Consider the following 27,043-nt stretch of genomic DNA (forward strand, 5'->3'; position numbering starts at 1 on the left):
GAAGGGGACAACAGAGAATGAGATGATCGGATGGCATCCCCAACTCAATGGACATGAATTTGAGCAAACTGCAGGAAACAGTGAAGGACAGGGAGGCCTGGCGTGCTGCAGTCCTTGGGGTTGCAAAGAGCCGGACATGACTGAGCAACTGAACCACAAATTTGGGGGCAGGACCCCACAAGGTCACAGCATGGAAGGAAACTCCCATGATGAGCCTGCGCTTCTGGGCAGAGGCTGTGTGTCCACTCCTGCCCATGGGACAGTGGCTACCGGGGCATCTAAGAACCAGGCGCCAGACCCTGCCCTGACCCTGAGCTCTCATCAGAGCCGCCCGCCTCCTGGATGGAGACCTGGACACGCTCTGACACTTCACGTGCACGTCAGGGCCCTGACCCTGAGCTCTCATCAGAGCCGCCCGCCTCCTGGCCGGAGGCCTGGACACGCTCTGACCCTTCACGCGCAGGTCAGGGGCAGGTGCTTGTGTCTTGCACTCACTGACGACCTCGCTCTCGCCGTGGTGGCCCGATGGCCTAAGTGGCCACGATGTCAGGGGTTTCTCTTAGGCAGCACAGTGAACCCAAAATGTGCAAATCCACATGGGGTAAGTGTGGGGGCAGATGATGACCCTGAGGAGCCCTCAGCCCTGAGAGCATTCACAGCACTCATCTTTCGCCCTAAATGCAATTTGGAAAAAACCACTGAACTCTAAGACAGGGACTCTGATCTTGCCCCGAGAGACATTCAGATATGTTTTTATTTTTCTCCTGAAAAATCAAGCAGTCAGTTATGCCACAGTGTATTCCTGGTCTTTGCGGACACCCTGCGCTGGGGAGTCCTCGGCCAACGTGACTCTGACCTTTGAGGGATCTGGCACTGGATGTGGGCACAGCAGCCCCCAGACAGGCAGAAAGGAGGATGCCGCACGCACCACTGCCCAGGGCAGGGCCTGTTGGAAGGCCTGGAGGCAGGCGGCACGGCTGGAAGGACCCTGACTTCTTAGCGTGTCTCAGGTAGAAGCAGCCTTGCCCTGAAATTCGGAGCCAAGGGCAGCAGGCTGTGGCGGACGGGCACCCGGAGAGCTGTGGGGAGGGGGGCGGGCCGTGCCCCTGGCCCTCTGTGCCAAGTCTGCTGGGCGGTCCTCAGCCAGAGCTGCTGGGTTTGGCCTCTGACTGGTGGCCCCAGGATGGGGGCTCACCAGCGAGAGTTGGAACGGCATGGATGGCAGGCCGTGTCCTGGGCAGGGATCTGACCAGCAGAGACAGGTCCATCTGAGCACAGCACAGCCCAGGCCAGCCCCCATCATGGGGGCGTCGACCTCTGGGTGAGACCATCTCGTGAGCATCTGGGCCATGCTCTGACAACCTAAGGAGGTTCTGCCCTTAAATAAGGCTCACACTCATTCCCCCCAAATCACACGGAGCTTTGGACAGAAAGCAAGCTGCAAAGATGCTGTGATTAAGGGATATACAGGACCTGTCCGTCGGAGACGACCCCTGCCCCTCTCCTCACAAAGCCCCAGTGAGCCAGTTCCCCACTGAGGTTTGCAATTGCTTTGATGGATTCGAGCTGGAAAATGTTTGCTCTCGTCCTTTCAGGACTGTGGACTCTGTAATATGAGCCAAAATAGGAAGAAAGGAAGGATGGCATTGCCTGCGTTCCCCTCCTGCAATTTCTGCCCTCATCAGGGAAGGAGCCACAGCAGGAATAAGTAACGTGCTCGAGAAAATAAGCTGTTAAGAAAATGCACTTAGGAATAATAAACAAAAGGGGCTTGTCTCCCTCGCCAGAGGAGTTATGCAGAGGGACATAACAGGGATGCTATGACATCACCTTCCCGCGAAGCTTGTCTTGTCCGACAGCGGCACCAGGATGATCTAAACGGAGCAGGAGAGCGAGCTGAGGGCAGAGACCAGACTGCAGCCCGGAATATTTCAAAAGACCAGGAGCCTGTGCTTGGCGACCCCTGTGTCTTCTTGGAGGATGCTGGGCATCACCGGGGAAAAGCTGATGTCACGACCAAACCTCTGCTGCCCGGGGAAAACACTAGACGCCAGGGCACGCAGGCTGGCACACTCAGCTCTGTGGGCCCACAGGCCTGGAGGCTTTGGGGGAAGCAAGGAGCCTGCACCGGATGCTCTGCCGGAGCTATTTTCTCATCACCCTTTGCCGGCTTGTGGCCCCGGGTCGGAGGTAACTGAGTAAGGGGGCGGACGTGCCAGGCAGGAACGCGGCCTCCCCACTTCTCAGCACCGGGTCATTTTGGCCGGAGCCCCCGCCTCTTCTATAGGTCGGGCGGGGGCAGGTCTGCGTGCCGCACTCAGCCAGGCCTCGCTGTGGAGCCCAGACCCGGGAGGTGAGAGCGCCGACTGCGTGTAGAGCAGCTCCTGCCCTGCACTTTACCAGTCGGTTCTGTGAAACCCCTAAGAACAGTTCTTAAGTGTCTGAATTGACCTCCTGAACTGTAAACAAACGTGAGAACATTCTGTTCCTTACTCACCTACCACCAGCTTAAATGACGCTGTGATTTCTCAATGATGTCTTCCCCAAATTCACCCGCTTTGTTTTTCCTTTTTGGCCAAGGTACATCTCTAGAGGTAAATGGATCTGAACTCATTCTGAATTTTCAGCAGGGACTCTTTTCATTTCTCCTTTAAAAAAAAAAAAAACAATGAACTGTGCACTGTAAATAAGGAGAAATGAAATCCATTTTTTTTCATGATGATAATGTTTAAACCTTTTTCCCTCGATGAAACTCTTATGGCAATACACAAGCTCCCTTATAAACACATTTCTCATATTTTATGCAACCGGTTCTAAAGTTACAATATTTACAATGCACAAACACAGATTCCATCATTACATTCACGGGTAAACTCAGTTACCCAAGAAACGGCGCAAACAAACGGAAGGTAAGAAAGCAGAGACAGGAGCAGGGAGCCAGATCTGGGCGTCGGGCCCCTCTGCAGGGGGAGTGGGGGCCGGAGCCCTGACTGATGCCTCGGGAGAGGCTGAGGAGGGTGGAGGGGTGGCACCCTTCCGCCCCGCCGACTGCCATCCCCTGGGACGCTGCCCCCTCCCCCAGGACCCTGCCACCATACTAGAGGTCATCGCAGAGGTCATCCCAGAGGGCACCGCCCCCTGCTTGTCCTGCCCCCATCCCCCCGGGAGAAGGGCGGAGAGCAAAGGGCACTGAGGCCCAGCAGCTGACCCCTGGGCACAGAGCGGAAGGGAAGGTGGGGGAGCCCAAGGGAAGAGGAAGCTGCCGTTAAGCTCCCCGACTGCCAGGATTCTCAGGCTAAGCTGCTCGTCTGTAGCCGGCAGAGTCCCCTCTATCAGGCGCGTGTGGTCCCGCTGTGTCCAGAGCATCCCTGGCCTGGGCGTCTGCATCCATGGTGGGGGCTGAGTGTGGCGGGTGTGGCGGGGACCACGGGGCCGCTCTGGCACTCTGGGTTCAGAGGCCCTCCGGCCAGCACGGACACTGGCCCCCAGCCCTGGAGACTGCAGATGCCGCCAGGGAACCAGGGTCCCCAGAACCGCCCCCCCACCCACCTTAGCTCTGGTGTCAGCGAGTTGCTGAGGCGGCTCCTGCCCCTCTCCGGCTCCCCGTGAAGGGCTGTGTTCCCGGCCCCTGGCAGCCACTGTGGAAGGAGAGGGAGTGAGGCCGGAGGGAAGGCTTGGGAGCAGGAGTGATGACGAGGTGCTCCCAACACTGCCGTTTCCCAGTCCTCAAGGTCGCCGCCCGCCCCTGCCGTCAGCCTGGCTCCGCACGCCGTGGGGGCTGGGACCATCTTGGATGCCGCTTCTATTTAGGACCAAGGGCACCGAGTCTCTAAAGACAGGCCTGATGTCCTGAAGCTCCATCCTGAACCCTGGGAATGCCCGTCTCTCCATCTAAGCTTCTCCTCCTGGTGGCTGGCCTGTCTGCACCCAGCCCAGCTTGGCGATGTACACGGAACCGTTTCTGTACTGGCCCCATCGCTGGAGGAGGAAACACCTGCCTGCAAACTCAGAGTTCAGCGTGCAGGCCTCTCGTTAGACTGGATGCTCTGCCAGCTCCAGAGCCAGGTGAGTTCCTGGGACGTGTCAGGACATGTGCATGCACACGGCCCATGCACACACATGTGGACACGCACACATACACGCGGGCACGTCTGGCTGCCGTGACCATTGCCAGCGCTTCTCAAGGAGGAGGACACAAAACAGAGGAGGATGGCAGACACCCTGCCTTGTCCCATGTGTGCGGCCCTGCCCTGGGCCGGGCACTCTGGCAGACCACGTGGCTAGGATCCAAGCTCATGGCTGCCCTCCTGCAAGCCTCCTGATTACTGGGAGAGGTAAAGGGCCAGGACAATAATCAGCCCAAGGACAGCCACGGGGCAAGTCTGCCGGGACAGACAGAGGCCACAAACCATATTCTAAGCATTTGGAAGTTAAACCTCAACCTAACAAAGTATACGATGCTATGTGTAGTCATGGATGGATGTGAGAGTTGGACTATAAAGAAAGCTGAGCACCAAAGAATTGATGCTTTTGAACTATGGTATTGGAGAAGACTCTTGAGAGTCCCTTGAACAGCAAGGAGATCCAACCAGTCCATCCTAAAGGAGATAAGTCCTGGGTGTTCATTGGAAGCATTGATGCTGAAGCTGAAACTCCAATACTTTGGCCACCTGATGGGAAGAGCTGACTTATTTGAAAAAACCCTGATGCTGGGAAAGATTGAAGGCAGGAGGAGAAGGGGACGACAGAGGATGAGATGGTTGGATGGCATCACCAACTCAATAGACGTGAGTTTGGGTGAACTCCAGGAGTTAATGATGGACAGGGAGGCCTGGTGTGCTGCAGTTCAGGGGTCGCAGAGTCGGACACGACTGAGCAACTGAACTGAACTGAAGTCCATCTTCCTGCCTTGACAATACTTCACGCGGCAGCACACACAATCCACATGAACCTGTGGTCTGGGTATTACGGAAAAGTGGCAACATAGCCAAGAGCCTGAACCGGTCGGCATGCGTGCTGGCAGTGCGGTCCACAACCAGAGCCAGCGTGGAGGGGAATTCTACCAGCACGTTTGGAAGGCAGTGCCCACTTCTCCACACAGGCTCTGGGGAAAGGAGGCCGGAGCCAAGTGCAGCCATGAGTCCTCCAGCTGAACTGTTGTCACAAGCAGAAGGAAGACGCCTCCAGCCCCGGACAGATGAGGCTGAGGTCAGGGCCACATGCCCACAAAGATGATGCTGATGGCCCGGAGACAGAGTGGGCCATACGTCAGCCCGAGGCAGCTGGCCGTCTCCCACTGGGTCTCAGCATTGCCCTTTGAGGATGCGGTGCGGACTCAGCACTCACCTCTGGGCGCGTCCTCCTGGGGCCGACCATCCGCCTCCATCAGTGTCTTCACTATGGGGTGCCCTGAGCTTCTGTGACAGGGCCCCCTGAATCAGCAGCAGGGTGTCCAGAATCAGGGGCAGGGCCCCCCAAATCAGGGGCAGGCCCCCAAACCAGCGACAAGGCCCCCTGAATCAGCAGCAAGGCCCCAAGTCAGCAACAAGCCTCCCTGAATCAGTGGCTGGGTCCCCTGAATCAGTGGCTGTGTCCCCCGAATCAGTGCCAGGGTCCCCCGAATCAGGAGCAAGGCCCCCTGAATCCACGAGAAGGGCCTGCCCCATGGGCATTGAGGAGATGCTGCGAGCTCCTTGGATCCTGGTGTCCGGGGTGGGAAGACTCTGTGGCCAGACGAGTACGTCCAGCTCCACAGGGCGCGGCGCTCCCGGAGCCCCCTCGCCAGCAGGAACGGGGTGGCCACCCCTTGGTGCCCTAGCTCCTTCCAGGGAGGCCGCACTCTCTCCACATGGGCCTGTGGGTCCCACAGGGCAGCCAGCAGCATCTACCCGGATGCTGTCTCTCCTGAGTGTCCTGGCCCTGCAGCCTGAGGCCGAGGAGGGGGCACCAGCTCCAGGACCAGCTCCAGAGCCGACCAGCCGGTGGGAGGACCCTGCTCCCTGTGGGGACCTGCGGCCTTGGATGGAACGCTGCCCCTTCTGCACCGCCCCCCACGCACATGGAGGACCCGCCCGACGAGGGTGGGCACTGGTGTGAGACAGAGTAGAGTCACCCCCCAGGGTCAGCCCAGGGGAGAAGAGTCTCAGATCCTGGCCACCCAGAGTGGGGCCTCCTCCCGGCCCAGCCCCGGTGCCTCCTCCCGTAGGCCTCCCCCTGGCCCTCACATCCCCACCTCCGCGCTGTCCCCAGGCCCCCAGACCCCTTTCCCAGCACCCTTTCCAGCCCCTCCAGGTGTTCCCAGACCCGCCCCCCCCCACCGTATCTTCAGGCCAGCAAAGCAGCCCCACTGCTTACACCCCTCGCAAACCCAGGTGAAGCACGTGACTCCTCTGTATTCTCAGCACCCAGAGCCACAGATTTCCGCCACTGTGTCTACAGAATCCCAACCCCTAAGCGAGGCCTTGGATGAGCTGTGGGAACAGCAAGACAAGGGCCCTTGAGAACATGCCCTGGTCCCTGAGCACCTGTCTCAGGAGGTGGACATCTGCTTGCTGTCTTGGTCACCACGACTCACTGTCCTCAGTCACCACGACTCAGAGTCCAGCCCCTGCTCCCTCCAAATCTGCTCTACCCTGCCTCTCGGCCCAACCACTGACCCCAACTCCAGATCAACCAAGTGGGCAGAGGGCCCAGAGGCACCTGCGGAGGTCAAGTGGGTAAAGTTATCACGGGCAGAGCTCCCCCCTCCCCACGCACAGCACTCTGCAGGTGATACAATTCTCCAGCCCCTCAGGACATGGGACATGGGGCCCATGGCTTGGTGACAGGGAGCCAGGCAAGGAAGCCTCCCTTCTGGCCCGGCCAATGCCACCCAGGCCCCCGGGCACCTCTTGGCGGGGGCTGGCTGGCTGGCTGACTCCGCTGGGCAGATTTCCGCTATTGAACAGGATCTGAGCCTGACACATCTCAGGGCCTGCTCCTCGCAGGGCAGACACACACTCAGCTCCATCCGCGTCTCCAGCGAGTTTACAGGCGAGGAGGAAGAGCCCAGAAGCGGGCCCGGCCCACACGTGAGTCCCAGTTCAGCCTCATGAATAAGCCAGGTACCCTCTCTGAGCCTCGCCGTCTTCATCTGTAAAATGGGGATGACGTTTGCAGCCTTCACAGGGACGTTCAAGGAAGGCACATGAGGCCTTACTGGGCGTGTGCTAACTGCTCCGGTGATTTAGAGAAATAAACAGAAACCCGATTCCACCCGCCCACAGCAGCCACGCCCTGATGGGGCAGGAGCTGCAGGCGGTCAGCCCTGAACCAGCGGAGCTGGATGTGCAGGGCAGCTGTAATCAACGAGGCCAGTGTGGTCAGCTGAGCAACAACCCCGAGGATGTTCTCGCCCTGATTCCTGGAGCCTGTGAATACCCGCCTTCCCTGGCGAAGGGAAAGGACGGATGCTTGTGGACGTAGATTGCTGATTAGCAGGTCTCAAGTACGGGGATTGTCCGGGATCATCCAGGTGAGTCCTTCAATGGGGAGGAGGCAGAAGAAGGGGAACCAGAGAGAGAGCAGAGTGAGGACTCGACCCACCGCTGCAGGGAGCCCCGAGCCGCGGAGCGCAGCAGCTTCTCTGAGCTAAAACTCAAGGAGCCGGGCCCTCCTTCAGCGCCTCCGGAAGGAAGCCTGCTGACGCCAGTGCCAGTAGCAACGGCACGGAGGCCACAGCCTGTGTCCCAGCGCCCTGCTAAGCTGCCCTGGGGAGCCCGCAGCGTGAGAGCCGGCTCAGGTCCTCACCACCGCGCCCTTCCCATCGCTGCTGGGGAGCCGGTACTCAGCACCTGGGCTCGGTGTGCTGAGGGGGTGGGCTCAGCCCAGATGTTAATTACACATTTCCCAAGCCTGAAAGGACACACAAGTCTGCTAGGATTGCTAGCTTCCTCCTAAATTATAGCTGCTTTATATAAACACACCTTCTATTCCCAGAAATCTTTCCAAGAGGCTGCATTTCCAGGCAGAGTAATATTCATTTGTCCAGAATTTGAGACCACTAAGGGATCTGTTTCTTTCTTGCTCTGTGGTTTTTCTGTACAAAGGACCAGTCTCCCTGGACTCTGCTTCCAGGCAGCACAGATGCGGGCTGTTTCCTTGTGCTAAGTAACATTTACTTGAACAGTGACAGGCCCGAGAAGCTGTGGACAAGACCTTGAACTGCAGGTGGACTTCAAGTGACCTTGAGAGGAGCAGGACCGTGCAGCCCACAAATCAAGTAGCCACATGCCTCCCTTGTTTGAGACTTCTCCAGTGGCTCCGATGGTAAAGAATCCGCCTGCAGTGCACAAGAGACCTGGGTTCAGTCCCGGGGTTGGGAAGATCCCCTGGAGAAGGGACTGGCTACCCACTCCAGTTTCCTGCCTGGAGAATCCCATGGAGGGAGGAGGCTGGAGGGCTATTGTCCATGGGGTCACAAAGAGTCGGACACGACTGAGTGACTCACACATTCCCTTGTTTGAGGTGACTGCGGTTTGTCTGATGGTGAAATGTAATCTTCACCCATTTCCTCTAGCAAGTCTTTTAGTTTGAAGGAGAAGGTTGCAGAGATAGTACTAAGAGGCCCCATGAATGATTCACCCAGTTTCCGCAGTGGTTCCATCTTCCACAAAGGCGGGACAACATCGAACCCAGGAGCTTGGCCTGGGCCCCGAGGGTGAGGCTCTAACGTATCGCATCACGTGTGTGGATGCACGGCATCTCCACCACCATCAAGGTCATGAGCACCAGGCCAACGCACGGATCCCCCCATGCTCCCCTCCGATCACGCCCGCACCCTCCCCCAGCTCCTCCTCCCTGACGTTCTGTCATCTGGAGAGTGTTACATACGTGGAATCGTGCAGCACTTGACCTTTCAGGGTTGCTTCCTTGGGATACGCTTGCCCTTGAGATCCGCCCAAGCTGACGTGTCCATCAGTGACTCATTCACCTCTATGGCCAAGCAGTATATGGTGTAATTATTTTCTTACTGAAGGGCATTTGACTGTTTCTAGTTTTCTGCTTATCACAAACCAAACCGCTCTAAACTATTGAGTACGGGATTTTGTGTGGTCATAATTTTTATTTTACTGAGAGAAAAGGCTCAGTCATATGTAAGGGTGTCATATGTCAGCTTTTAAAGAAGCTGCCAAAGTAATTCCCAGGACTTGGGAGATCCGGTTGCTACATCCTCACCAGCATTTGGCCTTATAATTTCACCTTCAAGGCCACCCAGTTCCTGGTCTTTTAGCTCGAGAGCAGGCTCTGGTCGGGCTTTTTTTTTTTTTTTTTTTTTTTTTTCTCTGTGCTTATTGGCATTTTGGGGTTTCTGGTTTCTCCTGTGTCCAGCCTGGGGTGCATGAGGCTGAAGGAAAACCCAGGAAACTCATCATCGAGTTATTCCTTGGGTCTCGGGGGTCTCTGACTGGCCTGCCTTCTCCCTGTCTTCAGGGTCTTCCTATGTGCGTTCAGTGTGTGATGAACAGGGATTTTCACCACACATGCTGAACGGAATCCTGAGAAGTATCACACCCAGTCTTTCCAGAATCGTGAGTTCCCATTTCTATTCGGAACAGAGAAAAAGCCTTCCTAGACCAGCCATGTGTGCAGCGGGCAGCCTGCTGCTGCTGCTTCCGACTGGGTTAGAAGGGCTGTTTCAGGTCGGTCTGTTCACCTGAACACTGGTTGGTGGTGTAGCCTGATCTGCTGTCTGTATCACCCAGCACATGAGTGTTTTCTGGGGTCAGTCGGCAAGATTATCGTCACTGTTATATTTAGAGAGAGTTTCTTGACGACCAGTAGATACTGGAGATGGTAAGTAGGCATGGTTAGTTACAAGTTAGGCATGGTTAGGAACAAGTCACGCTTAGCAAATTCCACATGTATGCTCCACACCATCCACCTCCTCTCCCATAGTACGGCCTCTTTCCTTAAAAGTTTTTTTTCAATTGAAATATAGCTGATTTACGATGTTGTGTCCCTGGAGAAGGAAATGGCAACTTACTCCAGTATTCTTGCCTGGAAAATCCCATGGACAGAGCAGCCTCGTGGGCTACAGTCCCTGGGGCCACAAGGAGTCAGACACGACTGAATAACTGAGCTCAATGTTGTCCTCGTTTCAAGTGTTTAACAAAAGTGATTCAGAAATACATATATGTACTATATGTACTTATACATAATATATATATGCTTATATGTTGAATCTCAAACTCCTAGTTTATCCCTTCGCCCCTCCCCTTTGGTAACCCTAAATTTGCTTTCTACGTCTGTAAGTCTATTTCTGTTTTGTAAATAAGCTCATTGTATCATTTTTTTAGGTTCCAAGTCCTCTGAATGTACGAATCCTCATCAAATTCATTGGTGGAGGCATTCACTCATTTAATCACGTTTTGCAAAATGAAAGTCTTTCTCGTGGAATAATTTTAGATTTTCCAAGACAGTTCAGGAAGCACCTGTCACTCCCCACTGTTCCCTTTGTGACAATGTGCTGTAGTTAGAGGTTCACACTTTCAGAAATCCACGTGGATTCAACACAGGTAACGAAACTGAAGGCTGTCTTTGGTTCACCAGCTTTTCCACTCTGCCCTTTGTCTGTCCCAGGACCACCCCAGCCCCCGCTGTCCGCCCCAAGCACTTTGTCGTCGCGTGACTTCAGTCTCCCCCCATCTGCGACCTGCTCTCAGTCATTCCTTTTACTCCAGCATTTGGCAGAGACCCTCCTGCCGTTTGCCCCTTAGCTGGGGCTGGTCTGGTGTTCTATCTGATGCTGACGCTGGCCCACTGGTGTGGGGGAAGGGTCCCGGGAGGTGAGGAACCCTCTTGCCATGACATAGCAGGGGTGCATGACTCACACAGCTGGCTTACCCAGGAGACACAAACCCTGATGGTAAGGGTCGGGTGGGGTCTGCTGGGGTCTCCACCAGAAGTTACCATTTCCGCTACTCACGTTCTGTCCTTTGGGAAGGGAGTCAGTGAGTCCCACCCACAGTCCCGGGGGAGGGAGTTCAGCCCCACCTCCGGGGGAGGGCACGGCTCCGTCTTGTGCTTGAGGTTCTTCTGTCTGGAAGCTTTGCCCCCGTCCCCTTGTCCCCTGGTTATTTATTCATTTCACTTATTTCTATCAGAAGGATGTCAGTAAGGACTGGCTAGGGCCTGTCCATTTTATACTGTGCGTTATGACCTGACAGCCTGTTCCCCCAGGCCCCAGGATCCACACAGCGCTGCATGAGGTCGGTTCTGTTAGCACCCTGCTGGGTGAAGGCCCGGGTCCCTGCCTGGCCTCCTCTGACACCGTCCTCCTCCGCCTCGCTTTCAGGGACAGCAGCCGGCTCTCCTTTGGAGGATCTCTCAAAGTTTCTGCCATTGAGACACAGGCCTGTGCAGTGGTGGGTCCCTCCGTGGGTTCCTAGACGGACTCAGATCTGCTTCTGGCCACCCGCCCCCGGGGTCTGGCCCTGCCCCGAGCCGCAGCGTGTCCAGGGAGCTGCTGCTGGGGACTCACGTCTGCCCCGGCCTCCTCTTCTCCAAGTCTAGAATGGGGAGTGTCTGCCGAACGTTGTCCTGGTTTGGAGACAGAACAACGTGCTTTGTAAACAATAAACTCTTGAACTCTGAGGGCAGAAGGCAGCCTTTTCATGGAAAGTGAAAGTGTTAGTCGCTCAGTCGAGTCCAATGTTTTGCAACCCCATGGACTGCAGCCCGCCATGCTCCTCTGTCCATGGGATTCTCCAGGCAAGAATGCTGGAGTGGGTTGCAGTCCCTTTTCCAGAGGGTCTTTCAGACCTAGGGATTGAACCTGGTTCTCCAGCATTGCAAGCAGATTCTTTGCTTCTGAGCCACCAAGGAAGACCTTTAACAGGACAGATATTAAGCTTTCCTCTAGCTGTAGATCAAAGGCCTATGGGGCCGTTCACAGAAGGCTTGGCTAGAAGGGACTTGACCTTGGAGCCAGCCAGTGAGAAAGCCCTCTCAGCCCCTGGGCTAACATCCTTGTTCCTTAAAAGGGCTCCAGACACTAGGATCAGAGGAGATGAGCAAAGACCTGATTCCCTCTTAAATCAAAGAATTTTGTGTTGGTGTGGATGTTTCATATGTGTGCAAACACTGCTTGTCAAATATGAGGGTGATGGGTCCCATATGTCAAAACCTCTTAAAGTTCAAATACATCAGATGCTATTTATCTGCTATTTAATGTTTAACGAAGAGGAAATGGCTCTCCCCCAACCCAAGCAAATCAAGGCCAGAACAGCAGTCTTGCAAAGGTCAGATTGCAGCACTCTGGTTGACTGGCTCTGTCTTCAGAGTCACATTGTCAATACTTCAAGGGCGGCAGAGGGCATGGGAGACAGGTGAACACTGATGGGGCGAGGGGCTGGCTCACAGGGACGGGGCTGCAAGCCTCCTGGGGCCCCAGCCATCGCCACCACCACCTTTCCTTCAGCAGGCGATGGCGGGGCAGTCACCACAGGATGTCCTCGGTGAGGATGACTGCCTGAGAGCTAAGGCTTCCAGACGCTCCCGCTCACGGCTCCTGTTTCCGTCAGCCCCACAGAAAACCGGAAATGTCCCCTCGGTGCCCCGTGGTGTGTGGGAAGGCGGATACACCTGAGGAGGTGAGTAGTCCAGGCTCCAGGGACTGGGGGACTCCTGAGGCTCGATCTGCAGCCCAGAGGCTAGAAAAGGAGCTCACCGTCCATGGCCACTGAGTCCCATCTCTTCCTTGATCCCGGGGGAGTCTGGGACCTCAAGGCCTCTTCAACTTGAATATGTAAACTGGGGAAGTACATTCCCAAAACCCTGCTCTGCTCCTGTTCAAACAGTCTGTTCAAACCCTAAGAGGGTTTTCTAACACCAAGTGAGAAGTACAAGAGAATGAGGAGAGACAGAATCAAAGCTGCTCCTCCCTGGAGAAACTGGGAGCAAGATGACAGGGCGTGTGTGTCAGTGAAACCAAAGTGGTTCAGGGGGCTGTTCGCACTCGTCCAGGGCGTGCCGTTCAGAGGCGGCAGCCCCTGCCCGCCACCCCCCCCCACCCCCCCGTGCGTGTTCTCAACGATCCGTGGGCCTCACTGGGTCTTCCTGCCTCCTCAGACTTGAGGTGGTTGAGGCTGTCACATTAACGAAGCATCGTCGGGGGAGTTTTGTGGATTAGAGTCAGAATGGGCCGGTTTCTGCAAGATGATATGACAGGACACAACTGAGCATGGTGCTTACCCTGTTTCGTGAGATGCAGGCTTGCCTGTTTCAAGGCTTTCTCTTTCTTTAAACACAATTCAATTAAGCTACTGCCGTTTAGTTGCTTTCAGAGGTCACAGTAACATCTCAGCCACCTTGAATAGATGAGATGGCCACTCAGCCGCCTCGGAGGGGTCACTGGTGTGGTGTCAGAACAGGATATGGCACCACCATCCCTCTGATCGCTGGCAACAAGAAGCAAACCCTAGAGAAGGAGGTATTTTCTTCAGAAGGATTATTACATGGAGTGGGGATCACTCCAGAGGGAGGATCTCAGACCTTGAGATCCACGGGAGTTTCTAAGGGCAGGAAGAAAGAGATTTTCTTTTATGGGGGGGGGGGGAATAATCAAGGCTAGAAAGAACTAGGCATAGAGGCATGGATGTTCTTGGAAACAATCAGTTCACATTCCCATATTCAAGGTCAATGTCCAGGGGCTGGAGTAAAGAGAGAAGCCTGTGTTGGGGAGGGACAGAACTTTTGTCTGCCTTCTTAGGTTCTGTACCTGGGACATGTGAACTAAACCCAGGTAGAGATTTCCTTTTTCCTCCTGTTCACAGGAGGAAAAAGATTATGTATACAATGTGGGAATACTCAGGGATGAGTAACTCAATAGGGAGGCTAGAATTTGTGGTTCATAATAGGTTAGAAGGATGGGGGAGAAAAAGCTTTAGGGGAAGAGCAAAAAGATTTCTTTAGGAGAGAAAACTGGGCTTTTAGGGGAACAAATGAGAAACAAGAAAGTTTGCGATGATGCTCGTCTGTAGGTCTGAGAGGTCCTTCTTCAAGGCCATGACTCTCCACAGAGAGGGGCCATCCCATAGGCCTACTCCCGGCCATTCTCCTGGAAGCAGACCCGCCCTAAGGAGGAAACTGATGGCAGCCTCACTTCCCAGAAGTTGCTGTTTTTCAGCAGAAAGAGAAGTTCCAAGAGGCTTCTTTCTGCATCTATTATCCTCAAGTGTTTTCAGCTTACAATAAGTTTCTTATCAATCCTGGGGTTGCCAGTGGGTTCCCACAACTGACTATCACTTGGCCAAGTAGGCATTTCATCCAGATTGGTCAGTGTAGACAAACAGTAAAGAAGGGGAATTTGGGATCTGGTTCTAGGCTTGTAGTAGTAACCAGGGGTCTTCTGGGAGTCTCATCGAAGTCAAATGATCAGGGTGGGTCTTGGCAGCCAGGCTTGCCCCAGAACCAAAAAAGGGCAGGGTGGTTTGATCAGTCAGCATGCTCGCTGCCACCTTGGCCGTTTTAGCAATCATTTCTGGTCTCCTATGTTCCGCTGACCAAACAGAGGCCCTGTGTGTTCCGAGATGGGGCCAGGCTCTGGGGGTACTTCATCACTGCTTGGCTTTTCAGCCCTCTACAGGCAATGCCCCTTTTCCTGCCCATGCACGGGGTGGGCACACCCACTACATTCCAGGGAGCCAGGTCCAAGGCCCAGCATCACGGCACTGGGGAAAAAACCTCACACAGAAACTGTCCTCAGACCTTTATCAGTTTATCTGATGAGCATGAATTTTAAGAAAGTGGGCACGAAACAAGGCAGGACCTCCTCCTGAGTGTGTTCATAGCCGACCTCAGGCCCCCACGGCCAGGCCAGTGTGGCTGAGGCTAGCGCTCGTCCGGCCGCAGGACCACGTCTGGAATGACATGACTCACCCACACGGGCCCAGGCTCGGGACGGCGGGGTCCCGCCCAGACATGGGCCTGCAGCAGCGGACCTGGCACAGGGGGCAGAGAAGCTCAGGGAGTAGCTGCCCGCTGCCCGGAGATGCCCCCACCAGTGATGTCCTTACACACACACTCCCAGGAGCAATGTGGAAAAGTCGCGTCAGACACGTGGCCCCACTCGCCAGAGAGCTTCGCAAAGCGTTCCCTGGAACGTCCAGGCACCGTCCCCTGCAGAGAAGGCGACAGGGTGCCAAGCGAGAGGGTACATTCTAGAACCTCCTGGGCATTGACCACAGGGGTCGAGGCTTCTCTTACTCCGGCTGTGCCCTAGCAATTGACGGACAGGTACCCAGGCTCAAGTGTCACCCCATTCTTGTCGACCTTACTGGTTTGAGTTGGGTCTGGACACAGGGTTTGTTGAAGCTTGATCGTGTAATTTAGATATGAAGCTGTGACCTGCAACCACTGCTCTAGGGGCTTCTTACTAACAAGAGTGGCTTATTAAAATGCAGAATCCCAGGCTCCACCCCAGACCTAAAATGTGAAGAGACTCCCCCGCCTCCCCCGAATCCACGCCCCCCCCCCACCCCGATGCTTAACACACACACACAGTGAAATCCGACAAGCGTTCTAAGCAGGTGTTGGCCGCCTTTATCTGTAAAGGGTCAGATAGCAGGGACTCTAGGCCTTGAGGGCTGTGAAGGTGGCCTTGCAGCCTCTCAGCTCTGCCCTTGCGGTGTGCCAGCCAACACAGATGGCGTGCAGGTGTCAGTGATGAGCGCACTGAGCTCCGGAAGAACCTCGTTCACAAAGACAAGTGTGAGTTTGGCCCAAGGGCTGTGGTTTGCTGGCCCTGAACACGGAGGCACCACCGTCCTGATGACTTTTGCACACAGCAGGGACGTCACAAAGTGATTCTTGTCTGTCCCAGCGCATGTAGGTGGTGAATCTCAGCAAACACTGCTGTCCCCTCCTGGAAGGGCCCCGAAGGAGGCTGGCCACAGGGGCAGGCAGAGGGGACTCAACAGCATCCAGTCCTACCCACGCCCGGGATCAGGGGTGCCCTCACCTGCTTCTCTCAGCTAAGCACCTTCCAGGCTCCTTTTCCAGGTTGTCCCGGCTGCTCTGTGCTGCCTGAGCCATGTGGCTGTGAACTCTCCGGGTGGACTCTCAGAAAAGGGAGAGGCCTTTGGACAGTTTCTAGAGGGATGGGGGTTTTAGGGAACCAGTGCTGGGAGCGCTGGGCAGCTGGTGCCCAGGGGATGGGAAGAGAGGCAGTCAGGAAGTGAACACGGGACCCAGGAAAGGAAGACGTCAGCGGAAGCAGACTCGGCCCTGGAGTCTGGGGGCGGTGCATCCACAGTCAAAGCAGACGCTCCTCAGCGCTGGCGTGGGGGCTGCCGCCCGCCCCCCACACAGCCAGGCCCCCAGCCCGGCTCCGTCAGAGAAGGCGGGGAAGGATGCAGAGGCTGACTGCCCGCCGGCAGTCATGGGGAGTGTTTACAGTGGCATTTGTGAGGTGACCTTGTTCTCCACATGGTTCCAGCATATTCTTGGCACACGTCGGAACATCTGTGGTGCCACCTTATATGTGCACGTGGGCTTCCCATCCAGAGGCTTCTGGGTCCTCCGATGGGTGTCTTTTAACCAGTTCGGTGATCGTTGGTTTAACTTCCCAAATAACAGGCGACAGCTTCTTGGGAGAAAGTACTGCAGGCCCTGAGTTGGGGCCCTCCGCCTTGGGATCTGGGCACAGTGACTTCGTTTCTAACTGCAGCAGAGTTCCCTCACTTGGAGGGTTGTCACGGCAACAGTAAACACCGGTCTATTATCCTGTCAGGTCGCACATGGGTCAGGGACTGCGGGTCCCCGTCAGCCCTCCTACACCGGGCTCAGGGGTGGAGGGTGGCTCGTCTCTTTATCATATGCTGACATTTGGGCTTTGATTATACTTTTAGAGTAGATATCAGGGGGAAGAAGATAGAAACAGGCTGGATTTTGGGAAAGAAATGCAAAGCGCTTTGTATCCCCGCTGAGTACTTGAGAGGTGATCTGGGATCTGGGAGGTTCATGGTGGGTCTCGGGGGGATGAAAGCTGACGCCAGGTTCTCTCACGCTCTCATCCCAGCCTCACCAGGCAGGAGGTGGAGCAGTTCACTGATCTGGGTGGTTCAAGGACCTGTGACGGCCTGGCCTTTCACCTCCTGCTCTGTCTCACTCCCCACTGTCCCCTGGACCTCGGTTTTGGGGGCTTTTTCTGCAAGAGGAGCCAGGAGAGGGTGAGTGGCCTCTTCCAAAGTAACAGGAAGGAAGCATTTGAGGAAAACCCAGAAGACGGAAAAAGTAAAGTAAAGAGGTGTGGCTAACACTGGCACCAAGGGCCCCAGGGCAGCCCCCCGGACCCAGGACAGGCAGAGCACAGCTGTCTTCAGAGCAGCACACGGACTTGGCCCTGAGCCCCAGTGAGTCCTGCCTCCGTGCTGGCCGTCAGCACAGGGGAGCAGGATCTTCCATCCCCGACTCTGCGTGGGTTCGGATGCTGTCCAGCTGAGATGGGAGGTGGGGCCCAGTCCTCCTCAGAAACCCATGAGTTGGGGGAATTCTTTCTATGAAGTTCTGCAGGGGACCACGATTTCAAATAGTCAGCGTGGCATTACCCTGGAAGTTGGGGCTCAGTCCTCAATGACTGGGGTGGACTGGGGTGAGCTAGACCAGCCGGAGGCCGTATTTACCTCCAAATGCAGCTATGCCTGGTGACTTTGGGAACTTTTCAGAAACTGCTAGAGAGACTACCTTCTTCAATAGTGGACACACTACTGTGTGGTCTAGAAGTCTGCGCAGATAAGAATACCCTCAAGGCCCCGTCCCTCTCTCAGTTCCAGAGCAAGAGACACAGGCTGCCTCTCCACCGGCAAGGGCCAGCTCTGGGGGCTCAGAAAGCGGAGCTCGGGAGAGCTTCCCCGTGCATGAGGTCAGGACTCAGCTGCAGCTGGGGAAGCTGCTGTCCGGCGTCTATGGACCCGCATCCCACGCTCCGTCCAGCCTCCTTCTCAGGCGGCCACAGCCGGGGATGACCCGGCCCTAGGGGAGGGGCTGTCCCCTGGGCAGCCTGGGCCCTGGCTCTCCCCCGACTCTTCCAGAGCGCCGCACCTCTCAGAGCTAACCCTCACCCCGCTGGCTCTGCTCCATCATCGGCCACGGAATGGCTGGTGGTGAAACATTTCCCATCTGGCTTTTACCTGGGCGATGTTATGGTTCACATTCATTGGGCAGAAGAGGAAAGCTGCTGTGTATTTAGCACTGGAACGTAAGACCTGGGAAGGATCGGACTTGAAGAAGGAAATGGCCTGCCCCGCTGTCTGCCAGTCCTGAAAGAAGTCTAGGAGGAGGGCTGCCCCGGTCCTCACGACCTGCCTGGGGACCCCGGCTCCCCTGCCTTGACCCTCACTCGCCCACCTCGTGGCATCCAGCTGAGTTTGAGGTGCAGGTATTTGCAGATGAATTAGTAAAAGGAGATAATGCAATTTAGATAGGAGTGCTTGGCACACTGAACTTTCTGCAGCTTCTTGTCTGTCTGCCTGCAGGTTCTAGCAACTTCCATGAGGAGCAACTAGGCACTCTTGTAAATTATCTGCACTTTAATCTACCACTGCTATGGCCTCAGTGGGGATTTGGGGCGTCTCCTTCCCAGGTGGCCCTGGGGTCCTCGGGGGTTGGCCCTGCAGGGTGGCATCTCTGAATGGGGCCCCAGCATGGGGGGCAAAGCAGAGACCAGCAAGGTCCTTGCCAGCACCCAGGAGGGCTGGCAGCCCCCAACCCAGCACAAGAAGAGCCCTATATGTCCCGGGCACAGTGCACCCTCCTCCATGAGTGCAGTGTGGCAGGGGTATGCCCACAAGGTGCCCAGGGAGCCCACCCTAGAGACCCTGGACTCAGGAGTATGCTCTTCAGGGGGGTATTCCTCTATGCAGGTATGGTAGGCATCAGTGAAACATCAGCCCAGCTGCTGCTGTCAGAGCCTCAGATGAGTGCTGCTGAATTCACGGGCACCCCTCAGCCCCCGTCTGACTCGTCAGCCTGCTGCCCTCACATCCAGCCTTCGGTCACCTCCTCCCCTTTCCTCCCTTCTGCTCTCACCTCCCAGGTGCTGGTCTCTCTTGGACCTTCTCCAGCACCACAGCCCCTCACTCTTATGCCTGGACCTGGGCCCTGTCCTGGGCCTCTTTCCTTCCCCACCCAGACCCCTCCCCAGGTGGCTTCACAGGGGCGGTGATGTGACTCTGTGGACCATCTCTGTGCTAACACCTCTGCCCCTCTCAGACTACACCCACGAATCCAGGGCCCCTCCACACTTCCACCTGTGTGCCCAATAGACAGCTTAAGGTAAACATGCCCAGATGTTTTTAAGTAACTATTTATTTGTTTAAGCAATGCAGCACAGCTTATGGGATTTAGCATCGAAACTAAGCCCTTGGCAGTGACATGCAGAGTCTTAACCACTAGGCCACCAGGTTATTCCCCAAATGAATATGTGATTTGTCCTTCTCCCTCTCCTGAAAAATAACCATCTCCAGAAATGGGGGCTCCATCCTTCCATTCACTTAGGTCAAAAGGCTCAGAGTCCTGCTCAAGGCTTCTCTCTTCTGAGTATCACGGCATCCAATCTATCAGTAAACTGTGATGACTCTGTGTTAAAAGTGTATGCAACCCCTAATACTGTCTTTTCCGTGATGACCTAGTGGAAACCACTTTTATTTCTCGCCTGGACCATCACACAAACCTTCACAAAGGGGCTACTGTGTGGTTTTATTTTGGTTTGTTGCTGCTATGCCACAGGGCGCTAGAGCAATGTGTGGGAATTAGTAGGTGCTCAACAAGCATTTATCAAATAAACGCGCAGATTTCTAACTGGCTCTGTCCCTCTCTAACCTGTTCTGCCTGGAACCGTCAGGGAGACTGCTTTTGAAGTCACATTGGGTCCTCCTCTGGCGCCTTCCCATCACGCTCAGGCTGATGCAGATGTCCTTCATGTGCCCACGTAACCGGCTGCCCGGCTGCCCGGCCACCTGGACTCCCTGCCTCAGCCTCTCCTGCTGTCCTGCTCACACTGTCCCTGGTGCCCTGGCCTCCCTGCTCTTCCTTGGGCACTTCTGCCTCAGGGCCTTTGCACGTCGCTCACTCCTGCCGGGTGCTTTTCCCATGACAGCCACGTGCCCCAGGCTCCAGGTCAGCCAGCAGCCTGCTCCTGTGTGGCTTCACCAGACTCGCCCTCCTGGACCCCCGTGCTGGCTGCCCCGTGCTTGCCCCCGTGTCCCTTCTCCACCTTCTCAAACCCAGAAGGCCCAGACTCTGTCCTCCAGGCTCCCGAGCCCTCTGGCTTCTGGCTGGGCTCAGCAGGGGGAAGCACCCAGGTGAGTGTTGGAGGAGGGAGGAGAGCGATCGCTGGCCTTCGTGACGCTGGCCCTGCTCCTCTCTCGGCTCCGGCAGTGCCTGTGGCTGCAGCTCCCGTAGTCGGACCTTCTTCCGTGGCTACAGCCCTCAGCAGGCTCTGGAAACACGACTCTTTCTCTCACCTCCTTGAGCTGAAAGATGCAAATGCTTGATGCTGTTCCCACTGGGCACCTCCACCATCGTTTCTGGGTTTCCTTAATGCTTCGTGTGGCTCTGTGAGTTATTCCTTCAGGGTCTCTTGACTTCAACCCTCTGAGGCTGCCTTCTCTGACCTGCTGGGCCCTGACTGATACAGCATCTACTTAAAACAGCGCTTCCTCTATTCCTGCCTAACCCTTCATCGTCCCTTTGAACAGTTTGCAGTGCCTACTACATATCTATTACTTCATCAGTATACTTAGTCTCTTTCAATAAACACACAGGCCACGTGAGAGCAGAGCCTTGGGCTTTCAGTTTCTCCCATGTTTTTAGCACACGGAGTAGAGATTTAATGTAATAAATATGCAGGATGCACTTCTTGGGACAGTGAGTGTCTGAACGAATAAATATACCCAGTTTCTATGGGTGTTTGCAATCATAAAGGGCAGATTTTAGGCACAGCTATTTCTCAGGTTACAGTTTGCTGGGTACAGATGTTTTATTAATACAGTGTACTCCTTTCATCCATCCTACGAATGATGCTCCCGGAACATTGATGTTCCTGGATCCCTGGCTTCAGGGGATAGTGGAATGGGGCCACGTGAAAGGCCAAAGGCTGTGTCTGCTGTCCGTGCTGTGAAGCACATCTCCCCCAGCGGGTCAGGATGGGTCTTTTATTTATTTCAGAGAAGGAAATGGCAACCCGCTCCAGTACGCTTGCCTGGAAAATCCCATGGACAGAGGAGCCTGGTAGGCTACAGTCCATGGGGTCACAAAGGGTCAGACACGACTGAGCGAGAGATCCTAACACCCTTCATCCTTGCTGCCAAAGTCCATCATCTTTATTTCTTTCTTTATCTTAATTTTTTTTGGCTGAACCATGCAGCATAAAGGATTTTAGTTCCCTGACCAGGGATCAAACCCGTGTCCATCATGGGACTGGAAGCACAGAGTCTTACCCACTGGACTGCCAGGAAAGTCCAAGGGATGTGTCTTTTAGAAGCTGATCCCTGTGCTTCCAAATGCTGTTTACACATAGTATTATGATTCTGCTCCACTTTCTGCCTGCTAGGTTTAAAACTTAAGTTTATCCAACTCAAAACCTGGAGTCTTTCCCATTAGGCACTGCTGCCTCTGTAGGCAAACTCAGACTCCCAGCTCCTTGAGACCTTAATCCTGGATTTTGAAGGGGTGCGCATCCACAGCCTTCCCCTCTTATTTTCTCCCATCCTAACCGTTCAGTGCACCCAAGTACAGTCACTGTGTGGCCAGCCTGCTTCCCTGATAAACCAGCCTCCAAAGTCTCTCCCTCTCCTTCTAGAAACCCTCCTTCGGCGAAGCTCACTGGAACTCAGCAGTAACTTGACAAGTGCCTGGTCTTCCAGCCCCCATCCACCTCAGAACTGTAGTGCTAATTAAGTCAATTGCCTAGATGGCTCTGCACACTGCCCAAGCCTCCGCAGAAAAGAACCACATGCCATTTAGTCAAAATAATATTATTTTATGAATAAAATAATTAGAAAACGATATGTAAGTGGAGTGTAATAATCCATTAGCAAAAATTATACCCTTGTATTTTTTTCACTCTGAGTGTGAAATACTGAGAGTCCCGATGCGGCTCACAGAGACTCTGAATCATCGTGGGAAAGTCGTAGAAAGATGCCGCTGGGGCAGCAGGAGTCGCGCTGATCGTCAGTTTAGTAACTGGACGTTCAGTCTGCCACCTGACGAGGAGGGGTCAGGCCTCCAGGTGGTGCCGTGGTGAAAGAGTCTGCCTACTACTGCAGGAGGGGCAAGAGACTTGGGTTCAGTCCCTGGGTGGGAAGCGCCCCTGGAGACGGGAATGGCAGCCCACTCCAGCATTCTTGCCTGGAGAATCCCATGCACAGAGGCGCCTGGCGGGTTATAGTTCATGTGATCACAAAGAGCTGGACACAACTGAGCCGCTGAGCACACAGCGTACACGAGGGCGAGGGTTAGGGTGTGAACGTGGGAGGCTGACGCTGTAGTCTAGAGCCAGACACTGGCTGCCCGTGTCGCCCAAGTTAAGCCACTGGAGATCTCGCCAGGCTTCAGCGTCCTCATCATGGCAGTGGGGCATTAAGGAGTGAAAAGGGCTGTGGATGATGGACAGTGGTGTGCATTCCAGGGATAACACGCTCAGTGCTATTTGAGAATACACCACGATCCCCTGTGATTAAGAGATAAGTAAGCTCTGATGTGCAGGGCCGTCACGAGATGAAAAGCCATTGGAGGGCTGGTGGTGAAGCAGAAGCGAGCGCTGGGGAGACTTAGCTGCAGCTGGACGGGAGCTGATACTAGGGCAAGGACCAGAGGGCTTGTCCTCAGCCTCCCCTAGGATCTGGTGTCCTAAACTGCCCCAGGGCTCATGGCAGTGACGTCACTAGAGGGAATAAGACAGTACTGGGCTGGTTGTGTTCACAGAGGGATGTGCAGGCATGTGGCGGGGCCAGAAAAAATTATACAGGACTGTTGGGAGTAAAGAGCTGAGATGAGCGGGAAAAGAGGACTGTTGAAGCAGCAACCCCAGGACCACGCTGGGTCTCCGTTTCCAGGCACGTGAGCCTGTTTCGGCCCTGCAGGGGCCCTGGGTTCTGTGATATTCCTGCCAGTGTGGACTGATGTCATACCTTTTTCTACGTTCCCATCGGATTCTGAACCTCCCGTGTCTGCCGGACCTCCTCTCCAGAGATCTTGTCCTCCGCGCTGTCTGCCCTCGCTCTCACGCTCACAGTCCCCTCCTACAGCTTGTCATTGCTGACCGTTACAGTCACCCTAACCTCAGGTTGAGGCGTCTCTGCCCAGTGCCCTCAGCTGTCCGCATTACCCAGGGTCCGAGGACCCCTCGTGCAGCAGGGTCTTCAGCCACTGACTTTGCCACAGCCTCACCACCTCTCACCCCATTTCCCCCTTTACAGGGACTGCACTTCCTGGTTATTCTTTACCGTCTCCCCATGCATGCTCTCGGCTCTCTCATCTCTGCCTGTCTCTACTGCACTAAATCACAACCCGGGTTAAATTCAGTTCTCCACCTATTTCACGTCAACTGCCTGTGTGACTGGAGAAAACCCACATCCACGCTAACTGGACCTGCAAACTCCAGGGGACTGCCCAGAAAGCCTCAATATTTACTCATACTGTATCATCTTCCCCTCCTATATGCTGCCTCCAAAACCCCTCCTGCCTCTTAAAACATCCAACACCTCCTTTGTCACGTGTGCCCCCAGCTAACCTCACTTTCCGTCTCACCGAGTAGAAATAATCAGAATGGAACTGCATCGCCTCCCATCACAACCACCTATCCATCTGAGCATGTGACCGTGGGCTTTACTGTCCCTCCAGATACAAAGCCCAACCCCTTCTCCCCTGCATGAGGTCCTGCCCTCTCTCCTACTCAAGGACATCACTATAGCAACTCTCCCCACTCCCTCCAGCACCATCAAACCTGCCCTCTGACCGGACCACCGCCAACACACCAGCAGGCTGGGACTCACCAGCAGGCTGGGACGCCCCCGCTGCAGACCAAGAGCACAGTACATCTCTCCCCTCCTCCCTCGCAGCTCCGGGTCCAGCCCCCTCCCCTTCTCAGCTCCAGAAACACGAAGCTCAGAGAAAAGAAGCTCAGTGCATCTTTCTTCTGAGCTCAACTCAAGACAGCTTGGCCACCATCTTTCTGCAGATGCTACATACATCCTGATGAAGCCGAGGGAAACGCAAAGCCCCGAGAGCCGCAGATTCTCCCCAACTTCAGAAAGCCTGTAAACGCCGGACAAGGGGTCACACTGGGTTCCCTCCTCAGCACCAACTCCACCCCAACAGCTCACATGGGTTCTGCCCACCCAGTGACAAACCCCAAACCCCTCTCCTCCTCTCCTCCACTGGACCCACCTCCCAAACCAAACCAGCCTGCTCCCCGCTGCCTCCTCTGGTCCCCTCGTGTTCCGATTTCCTGGGACAACAGGGACTGAATAGGTATGAGTCGTAAAATGACGGCACTAAATTGAGCAGGAGGCGAGTCGGAGCCCCACGCCCTCCCCACCACACCTGGACTGAACTCCGCGCCCCATGCACCTGACCTCTGCCTGCTTCTGCGGCCGCACCCCATCCTGTGCACCCCCAGACCTGACGCCCGGCCTCCGCCAGCCTTCTCTCCTTTCCTAGAGCAGGTCAGACCTGTCCCCAGCGCTGCCCCTCTGCTTCTGTGTGCCCCTCTGTTTGGAATGCCCCTCACTCACATGCCCCCTGCATCCTCCCCTCTCCTCACTCAGGTCTTGGCTCAAACGTCCCCACTTCATGAGGTTCCCTTCACACCCATCCGTGGGTACCCCCTAGCCATCACCATCCATTACGCCCATCTCTCGCCTTTTCCTGAGAGCACTAGTCACCATCTGAAATGTCTTGTTTATTTTCCCTGACTCTTTTTTTAGCCTTGCTTGGATGTTTCGTCCATGAGAGCAGCTACTGAGCTGTCTGGTTGAATGCGACATCCCTCAAGCCTAGATCAATGCCCAGCCCAGCGGGTCTTCAGTAAGGACTCGCTGCCACAGTGGGTAATAGCAGCGAATACTCCCTGCCCTTCTCTCAAGTGTGGCTTTCTGCGTGTGTGTTTCCCATATATTAACCCTCAATTCCAACGGCCATTCTACAAGGCAACACCTCATTACTCCAACAGGATAAGAGAGAAGGTGACCTGCGGGCAGGTGTGTGATACACCCACAGCCCCAGAGCCAGGCCGCCGCACAAGCAGAGCAGGAGCCCAGCCCTTGCCGCCACCAGAATGCAGGCTGTCTGCATAAACACTGCTTGAGAATAAGAAAGGGTAGCTCCGAGTGTTTGGACATAACTTTGATTTTCTTTTTCTCCCCAAAGCATGGAAAACAGAGGATGATAAAATGGTCTCAGCCTCAGAAATGTTAATGAAACAAAGCATACCATGGGAAAATAATTTCAATTTTTCTCCAAACAGTTCTAAGCCTAGTTACTAGGTCTTCCACTATATTGATCAAACGGAAGCAAATATATATTATAATATAAAAGTGGCATTTCCTCTTTAAAAATGCATGTTTGAAAATGCTTCTTAAACTTCTTTTTAATGCTTCTTTTGGCATTATGAAGGGGGAGAGCAGTGAATCGATGTCATACTCTTCCTCGTGACCTAGAAACAGTAGTTGCGCTGAGCAGCCACCCACATCCCCAGGCGCCATGTAACTGTTTCCCCAGGAATGGTCGTGTTGACAGCTGTGAGCTATTCCGTGTTTTATTACGCTAATCAAATAATGCCTTGCAGATACCAGTGGTGGCTCAATGTTTTAATCCAACTTGCAAAGCATTGTAGACTTTACTTCATTAAAAAAAAAGAAAAAAACTACTGTCAAAAAGCACAACGTTATGCAAGGAATTCACCACCCAGCCCTTCTCGGTACTTTGCAGACGTTGGCACATCTTTGATGTGAAAGCAAATACGTCTGTCACCCAGGTGGACAGAACAGGTTGAGGCTGAGGGAGGGCAGTGTCCTCATTCCTCTCTGTGCTTGTATTGGGTTTTCAGGGCTGCTTAGTACACACTGGCCGCACAAGGCTCACCATCATCTGTAAACAGGACCGTCTGGTGACTGCCCCCTATTTGGTGTGTCAAGGCGAGGATTTGATGCAGCCTGAGAATGGCTTACTCAACGGATTTCATCAGGAGCCAGTAGACGCATGAGTTTGGCACTTGGCTCCAAGACAGTGTCTGCAAGACCTCCCCAGGCAAACGTGTGTTTGCAGGTACTAAATGCAGGGAACTAGGTGGGCTGATGGGGGATGGACAGGCTCTCCATCCTGAACAGTTGGCTGTCCGCTCACGGGCTCCACCCTCACTGTCCCCTCTCTCTGACTAATTTCCTCCTTCCCCACCAGGACGCACGAGGTTCGGTAACGATGCCAGTCAGTGGTTTCAAAAAGACAAATCAACGCAAATTCCCTTGTAACCAATTTTTCTTTTTCCTATCAGAGGAAGTCAGATAAACCAGTCAGGCGGAAAGAGCATTATGCTCTACACATGATTGCCAGAGTTTAAAGATATCTCCTGGTTATAACCATAAAGGAAATTGCCCTCATATCTTTCCATTTTGGGGGGACACATTTCTGTAAGAACGCAAAATTGGCTCTTAAAGCACAGGCATCCTTGATTGCTAGGAGCGGGTGATTTCTGTCCCTAATTACTAAGTTAATTACCTCTGAACATAGCGGCTTATTTCCTCAACAGATAAACCCTCCTGCTTCAGACAAGGTGAGAGCTGATTGCTCTTTGCCATGGACCATCCTCACGGTTCCTTCACTCAGAAATAACTGTGAGCCAGGCATAGTATTTATTAAAAGTATCACTTTATTTCGCTTATTCCACAGTGGGTTTTTTTCTTTCCTTAGAGTCAAACTTTGATATTCTCTTTATTCAATTTTCCTGACATGAGGGGAGTCTCACCCATCTCATTGCAATATTTGAACACTCGAGTAATCTGTG

The 27,043-nt window shown here is 54.5% G+C and overlaps 1 long non-coding RNA gene across 1 annotated transcript; it reads left to right on the plus strand.

Annotated features, from left to right (window-relative positions):
* On the plus strand, window positions 7,357–22,027 carry LOC102184588. Its single transcript, XR_311142.3, has 3 exons — window positions 7,357–7,513; window positions 12,464–12,632; window positions 21,842–22,027. It is a non-coding gene; the product is annotated as an uncharacterized LOC102184588 (long non-coding RNA).

Source organism: Capra hircus, chromosome 26 (genome assembly GCF_001704415.2).
Source record: "Capra hircus breed San Clemente chromosome 26, ASM170441v1, whole genome shotgun sequence".
Taxonomy (NCBI): Eukaryota; Metazoa; Chordata; class Mammalia; order Artiodactyla; family Bovidae; genus Capra; species Capra hircus.